The sequence below is a fragment of the Ostrea edulis genome, chromosome 8 (assembly GCF_947568905.1).
Source record: "Ostrea edulis chromosome 8, xbOstEdul1.1, whole genome shotgun sequence".
Classification (NCBI taxonomy): domain Eukaryota; kingdom Metazoa; phylum Mollusca; class Bivalvia; order Ostreida; family Ostreidae; genus Ostrea; species Ostrea edulis.
The window spans coordinates 64261054-64269714 of record NC_079171.1 but is presented as its reverse complement, the minus strand read 5'-3'; the positions used below and the strand labels follow the sequence as shown (position 1 = coordinate 64269714).

The 8661-nt window shown below is 35.0% G+C and overlaps 1 long non-coding RNA gene across 1 annotated transcript; it reads left to right on the top strand.

Annotated features, from left to right (window-relative positions):
- Positions 1-3936: 3936 nt before the first annotated feature.
- On the top strand, positions 3937-6215 carry LOC130049254 (uncharacterized). The gene is made up of 2 exons (XR_008797748.1): positions 3937-4637; positions 5554-6215. It is a non-coding gene; the product is annotated as an uncharacterized LOC130049254 (long non-coding RNA).
- The last annotated feature ends 2446 nt before the right edge of the window (positions 6216-8661 follow it).

Genomic DNA, 8661 nt, shown 5'->3' with positions numbered 1-8661 from the left:
TGGGGAGACAGATGGACAGACGATGTACAACAGACTAAAAGCTTAAAATGAGTCAAAAAGAAAGAATTTCACCAGCTCCATACTAAGGGTCATCTCCAGAAATGGATCAGATTCTAAGAGAACCTCTTTCTGCTTTTAAGAGACAGGTTTCGCTCCTGTAGCAGGGTGTAGCTGAAAAACCAAAGTAGTATTGGAATCACCAGAAATCAGACAGGCAAGTAAAATTGTCTCCATGTTAAACATCCTCAGTAGATGTTGTCAAGCCAGTTTGCTATCCATTTCAAAACATAATTTAAAAATCACTAAAATCACTAAAACGCATCAAAGATGCGTATGGCCGAGGTGCAGTTTGGAAAAGTATGAAGTGAAAACATGCACGTATTTAATATAGTTTATAAGTATGAAGCTTTGAATGGTCGCAATAGGTATTTAGTCTGATAATGACCTTGACATTTGGATTTCAAAAGCAACAAGAATCTTGAATGTCATCAGGATTTGAAGTCTGATAAACATGCACCAGCAAGCACACGTATAAAAGTTAGAGGCAAGCTCAAATCTACAGTATATAGTGAAAAAGAGAACTTGACCTTTGACCTTTTGACCTCAAAATAAATAGGAACCTTCCTCTTTTGGATGTGATCAAAATATGCAAGTCTGACAAAGACGCACCAAGTAGTATGAAAGTTAGAGACCGGACAAGCTCAAATCTATGACATTTAGTGACAAAGTGACCTCAAAATAAATAGGAACCTTCCTATTTTGGATGTGATCATGTTATGCAAGTTTCACAAAGATGCCCCTAGTAGTATGAACGTTAGAGACCGGACAAGCTTAAATCTATGGCATTTAGTGACAAAGTGACCTTGACTTTTGACTTCAAAATAAATAGGAACCTTCCTCTTTTTGATGTGATCATGTTATGTAATGTTCACAAAGATGCCCCTAGTAGTATGAAATTTAAAGAACGGACAAGGTCAAATCTATGGCATTTAGTGACAAAGTGGCCTTGACCTTTTGACTTCAAAAGAAATAGGAACATTCCTCTTTTGAATGTAATCATGTTATGTAAGTCTCACAAAGATGCACCAAAATGTATTAAAGTTAATTGTGGACGCCGCCCGCCCGACTGGACGCCCATCCGTCGTCAATTTAAAAGCCGAGATTTGCTACGCAACTCGGCTAACAAGAACTCCATAAAGGAGGACTTATCCCCTGGTAATGGTTTTTCTATGAAGTCCAGTAGTCAATAGGAAGTATGAAAACAATGGAACACAGAATGTAGCCTGTAGAGTGCCTGTAACCTTTTTATGATGAAATCCCATATTGACCTTGACCATTTCACCCATACATGAACTAGCCAGTTACTATATACATTGAATTGCAAGGGAATAACGAGAAGCTCTCATATCATCAGTCACTTGAGTAATAGGGTATCACAAGCAGTCTAGCACCCAGGGCTGCAGAATCTATGATCATTTAGTTGAGAACTTTCTGCTTATATGATTATGCATTTAGGTTGTCTCACACATGTGAGGCTGTAAAAAGATTTTTGAAAATTGGTAGATTTTTAGTAGATTTGCCCTACTCATTGGGTACGAAGAGGTGACTGGATTTAGACTTTAGGTCCCCCTCGTCCCAAAGATGCTTCATATCGAATTTAAAAAAGAATTGAAAAGTCAGTAATTAAGAAGAGGTTAAAATATTCAATTGTTAACATTCATCAGACGACGTACGATAACAAATGCAGACCAATAGCAAAATATCGCCCGAGTGCTGAAAATTCCTGGACTAAGGCATCCTAAAGCACCTGAGTGACTGAGGTGACTTAAAGCACCTGAGTGACTGAGGTTACTTAAAGCACCGGCGTGGCTGAGGTGACTTAAAGCACCTGAGTGACTGAGGTGACTTAAAGCACTGGCGTGACTGAGGTGACTTAAGGTACCTGAGTGACTGAGGTGACTTAAAGCACTGGCACGACTGAGGTGACCTAAAGCACTGGCTTGGCTGATGTGACTTAAAGCACTGGCGTGACTGAGGTGACTTAAAGTACTGGCGTGACTGAGGTGACCTAAAGCACCGGCGTGACTGAGGTGACTTAAAGCACTGGCGTGACTGAGGTGACCTAAAGCACCGGCGTGACTGAGGTGATCTAAAGCACCGGCGTGACTGAGGTGACCTAAAAGTTCCTGGAAAGTCAGATACATGGAATCTACTGTTAATTTAATTTAAATATTTTATTGAGAAACTCAATCTACTGTTAAATGTAAAAGTGGAGACAACAGTGATCAATCTCATAAAGAATACAGAATTAAAAGAAGGGCAATGTGCAATGATTGTACGCAAACTGAATACATGTATTCAATTTACAGCATTACCCAAAATTACATCGTCTGTAAGAGCTGTATTACAATTAATCTAGTCTAAGGGAGATAACTGTAATGTCTGCTGTATTACAATTAATCTAATCTAAGGAAGATAACTGTAATGTCTGCTGTATTACAATTAATCTAGTGTAAGGGAGAGAACTGTATTACAATTAATCCAGTCTAAGAGAGATAACTGTAATGTCTGCTGTATTACAATTAATCTAGTCTAAGGGAGATAACTGTAGTGTCTGCTGTATTACAATTAATCTAGTCTAAGGGAGATAACTGTAGTGGCTGCTGTATTACAATTAATCTAGTCTAAGGGAGAGAACTGTAATGTCTGCTGTATAACAATCCATCTAGTTTAAGGGAGAGAACTGTAATGTATGATGTATTACAATTAATTTAGTCTAAGGGAGATAATTGTACTATATGCTGTATTACAATTGATCTAGTCTATGGGAGATAACTGTAGTGTCTGCTGTATTACAATTAATCTAGTCTAAGGGAGATAACTGTAATGTATGCTGTATTACAATTAATCTAGTCTAAGGGAGATAACTGTAATGTCTGCTGTATTATAATCAATCTACTCTAAGGGAGATAACTGCAGTCTCTGCTGTATTATAATTAATCTAGTCTAAAGAAGATAACTGTAATGTCTGCTGTATTATAATTGATCTAGTCTTTACAGTCTGAACTTATAAGAAAATTGAATACTTCTCTCGACTCTTCTTTGGGTAAACGTAACTCCCACTGATTGTTACAATGATATTTATAGGACAATCCGAAAACATGAGTTATCTTTCCTTGATCTGGAACGTAATGCGTTTGCGTAACAGTAGTTTAAGACTTCCGGGTAGTATATTAGAGAAGTGTCATTAATTACAGTGCAGAAGCCGCAAAGACATTGCTGTATAATGTTACAGCAATCACGCCTACAAATATGTTAACATTAATAAAAAATCACAATGTATAGATTTCCTTCATACACGAGAAAATAACCAACTTTGCATGTAAAGATAATAGAAATTGATGTTGTAAATAGAGCAGACCCCCCCCCCCCCCCGGTAGAATGTTCTATCGTTAAAGTGATGTAGGTTCCTACAGAGGGCCTCTCCAGAAACAAATTATTCTAACAACTCACCCCCTTTCCAACATGTCACGTGTTTTATGATTGTAATTAGTGTATATCACATATTGCATAAATTTCCTCAGGATCTTTACTCTAATTAACGTTTACTTAGAACCCCGAGTTCTAACACAATCAGATTTATAATAAAATATTGGAGGGTGCTTGTTCAATATCAATGTAGTACATTCAGTGATATAAGTTCTGTTCAATATCAATGTAGTACATTCAGCGATATAAGTTCTGCCACGATGTACGTCTAGGTATGTCGGACTCACACTTCTGGATTCTGGACATGTCCACCTCCTTTGGTGGATGAGTAAAATTCAAACCAGCCTGTACTTGTAAATGAGAGACAAATGACAGATTCCCAGCTAACTACTCACAAATACAGTTTCAAATACAAGTATAACCATAAAGAAAGAACATGGCCCACGAACCATGAAAAATGGCCTAGCCTGGGATATTGATAATTTCTGTATATAATAATCTTCGGGATATAGGCTTTCTAGAAATGTTTTTCTTTTTTTCATATATTCTATACTTTTTTGTTAATATGACGTTGAATATTGTGGTATTTAATGTTAAAAAATTAACATTTCGGGATACACGTCACAACAATAAACCTCCAATGACCATGTACAATGTACATGAACCTATAAATCTCTAAATATATCAAGTTATATGCACTCAAATAGCTAGAATGGCTTATTCAATGATCATAATAAGCATTTTTGACCAAATTTGGGAAATAGAAATAAGAAATATTTTGGAAATGATGTTCAAAGCCGTGATTGTTCAACTTTACTTTTAAATTATTTTTACTTGAATTTTAAAATACTGAAATAAGAAGAATAAATATAGTATGTAGTTTATTTACATGGTGAAAGAAGTGAATCATTGGAACAATTCTGTTTCATATCATATTCCATAGTTTTGAGGGTTTTTTTTGTTTTCTCTATTATTATTATTTTTTTTTTTAGTATTAAAACGACCGAGTATCGAAAGCAATGGTAACGAAATAAGTTGACACCGCGTCTCGTCAAAACATGTTCAATTCGAATTTACTCGGAATTACACGTTCAACGAGCATTTGCTGTGAAACCTGATTAAAGGAAAATTACTGTAGACACCTAATAGTAAGTATCAAATGATCTTTTTGTTACATGTACATGTAGATTTCATAGCGTGAATAATAACAACACAACACCGATATAGGGGATCAGAGTCAGTATATTATTGACTCTGAAAATACGATTTGATAAATGATACTGTATAAATTTTACTGTATTTATCTTGATCAATAATTGTATATTCCTATACGTATTAATCATGTAAAGATACTGAGGTCTTTTAACCTACAATTTTTTTAAATGTTTGTGCAATACATTATTGACTGACAGAACGTAATTCATGAGCTGTGATCTAAAAATCTTCCAGGCATTAATATAGATTTGAATAGAATTACATCTAGATACATATTTGAAATAGGATATATCCTAAGGCACTGTAGTTTTAAATTGTTTGGATTACATTGCATTTACATGTAATGTATACATGCTTGTAAATGCCACAGAATGAGAAATAATCTAAATTGGCCTATTTTCATAATGTTCCCAAAATAGAAGTATCATGTAGATCTATACAGGAAGTAACATTTACAAATCATGTTTGTTGTTTGTTATTTGCCAGTTAAGTATCATAATGATAATACTAGTAGTTCATAATAAGTAATTATTCTGCTAAAATCAAATACCCTTTTTATTGTCAACAAATACAACACTGGTAGAAAGGTTATAAAGCTTTTATCTAGCACAAGTTTCCATATTCTACAGGTTTACATATGTCAGCAAGTCCTCAAAAGCAGCTTTAGGGGTTCCCAGGAGATTCTGATGCTCACTGTTAGACTTTCACTGTCGTCAAAATCCAACCTTATTTTCTCTTTTCTCAAAACTTCAGCTCTCAAAAACTTGTTTTGATTAATTATGTCACTCCTGTTTTGTTGAACATGGTGTTGTCAGCAATAGGTTCAAGTTCTTCTATGTCTTGTTGTAGGTGATTTGTACAGAAGCGAGCCCCGGCAGGAATGATGGCCTCTTTTGAAATAAGATTTCATGCCTTACTCCTACTGGGACTACAACTAACTTTGGACCTGGTCACTCGCAGATACAGCATGAAGTGTGCCCTCTTGATGTACATGGGGATGGGAGTGATACAGAAGGGGGACTAATTGGAAGAACTGCTGCTGCTGCTGGTGGTGCTGGACTGTCTTGAATCTGTTGCCTAACCGACTTGATATTCTTCTGTTTAATATGGGAGCAACACACACACTCTGGCATATATTGCACAGAAAATCATGATCAGATGGTGCCCTCCCTATCAGAGTGGTGATCACTGACCTATATTTCTTTGAAATCCTGGATCTGTGTTTTGGTTTTACTCTCCATGGACAGTTGAAACAGAGAAAGAATTAGGGACCACTCCTTGGCATATCTGAAATATTTATGTCATATACATGTAATTAAAATATACAATTTGGGTTGGATGAAAATCTTATCTTCATGTTAAAACCCATTAGCCTAGGTTATTTTTCCTAAAATCTCATTATAAATCAATTAACTTGTTAATTAATGCTTGGTGAATCAATTGATAAATTGTATTCAAAAACTTGGAATTATTTTTTTTCCACTAATAAACTGAAAATGTGTATCTTCAAATGTTTTGTTGATTAATGTCAGTGTGACATATAGAGGGGGTATGGGGTTTACAACAATGTATATTACATGGTTAATTTATTTCTATTATGTAGTCCATGTAAATTTCTGTGGAAACGAGGAAGTTATCTATATTTGGTCTTTCCTATCCCGGGGTAGGAAAGACCGAATATAAATAACCCCCTCGTTTCCACGGAAATTAAGTCCATGAGAGCCTGAAATCTCCCAACCTGGGTCTGTTTAATGGACCCTTCCAAAGTCCTTTTTTAAGGAAAAAGTAAACCATTTTCCTAATCCAAAAAGAAAACTGGTGCAAAAACCATGCACATCTCCATACATGAAATAATATAAATAATAGAAAAATTATCAGTAGTATTGTAATACATTTTCGGGGGGATGGGGGTTTGCCGTTTCACCTTTATAGATTTTTTCCTAACATTTAAAACATATCTTTTCAATATCAATTTTGTCTATAGCACAAAATAAAAATTCTAAAATCAATTAAAGCGTTTGATTTTCGTGTGTATATATAAAACAAAACGAAAGAAAAAAACTAGGATCCTCCACTAGTAAACTATGTTTTCCATATAGAGTTATTGCCCTTCAATCGAAAAAAAGTAAATATAATTAAGAGAATACTCTACATTTCAACACAAGTTATGTCAAATATTATTTAACAAGATATATTTTGATATGTATTTAAATTGACCTACTTCATTAAAAACAAACTTTCTGTGTGTTTTTGTAGGTGTCTTTCCACGTATATACAAGGGACTTATGAATTTACGAACTTAAATAGTTAAAATTGAAAACAAAACGAAATTTTTTATCTCCGTTCGATGTATAAATATTGTGCGTTCAAACGACAAGTACAAATGTAAAATAGAAGAGCTTACAGCCGTGTTTGACATTGCCGTAATATTCGGACATTTGTTAATGTAACACGTTGCTACAAATTTACAGTTATGATTGACAGACTTAATATTTTATAAGAAACTTTGAACTGTAGCCTATATTAATTAAACGTAGATCTACATAATTTGTAAAAATTATGAGAACCAATGGACAAATTCATACGATAGATCATACTGTCTGAATATATATCGCACATCTCCATGCGTAATACATGTGTACATGCTGGGCCTGTGTAATTGAAATGTTTACTGGGGTATTCCTAGAGAGAATGTTCTATCGTTAAAATGATAATGTCCTACGGCACCGATTGTGGTGAGGGCCTGTCCCGAGACACAGATTATTCTAACTAGGGTATTCCGTATGGCCGAATAAGTTTGTACTGTACGTTTGATTCGAACATTCATTCTGTTTCGAACAATATAATTTTTAAAGTAACAAAAGGTAGGGAAATCGGTACTTTTAAAGCCATCGGAACGGACTTCGGAATCAAACATACACGATAGGTTAACCCCCCCCCCCCCCCCCGTACCTTTTTACCATAGGCCATGACTCTCATATTTACTCGTTTAGATATTGATTTTTATTTTAAAAAATATATAACAACATAAAAACTCACCTCTTTGCTGTTTCTTTTTGAGTCTTATCAACTGTGTTAGGTGCATGTATTGACTTCCTTGGAATCTGACGTTTCCAGACGACACTTTTGTTATTTTTTTTTTTTTTTTCGACATGGCCGCATTGCTTACGAGTTAATTTTTTTGATGGAAAGTGTTAATCTAACTTTGCATTTTAATTTTAGTTTACAAAATTGAGTCGTGAGTAATGCGGCCCATGTGAATTTATAGACTGAAGTTGGCAAATTTATGCGATTTTCCCGGAAAACGTGAAACTGCGGTAGGTTTGGGCATTTACTTGAGTGCTTTAAACATCCGGTGTGAGGAAACGATTGCGCAATACAACTTGGCTCATGTTATGGATAAAAAATATAATCTTAGATTTATTCTAAAGTGTTCTTTAATTTTTCCAAATTTGGTAGGCCAAAAATGGCATATTGTGGGTCATGTTCTTTATCGTAACAAACCATCTTTAAACTGACATTTACACAAGCAATGTTTTGAAAATAAAATGATTGTAATTGAACCACCTGGATTGATATATTAAATAAGGTGGCAAAGGTATGTGCACTGCCTGTAAATACGGCAATTTTGGGTAAATTATTTGGAGTTTAACTCACATTATTTTGTAAATGTGTGCCCTTACGGAATTGCAGCGCATACTGCTTTGGTGCCGGAAGTACACTTTATTTGCACTACATATATGAAGTACAAATACAGCTCAGTATCGGATAGTGTACTGCCAGGCAGCATATGCTGATTTTGTACTGCGTATGTACAGAAAGTGTACTGCAAAATGTTTACTTTGTTTTGCCAGGAAACTGTATGTGCTGCAATACGACTGACCTTGTACTGCAAAATCTTAAACAAATTCTTATAGGGCTGCATTTGCACTGCATTTTCTTACCAATTGTGATGTT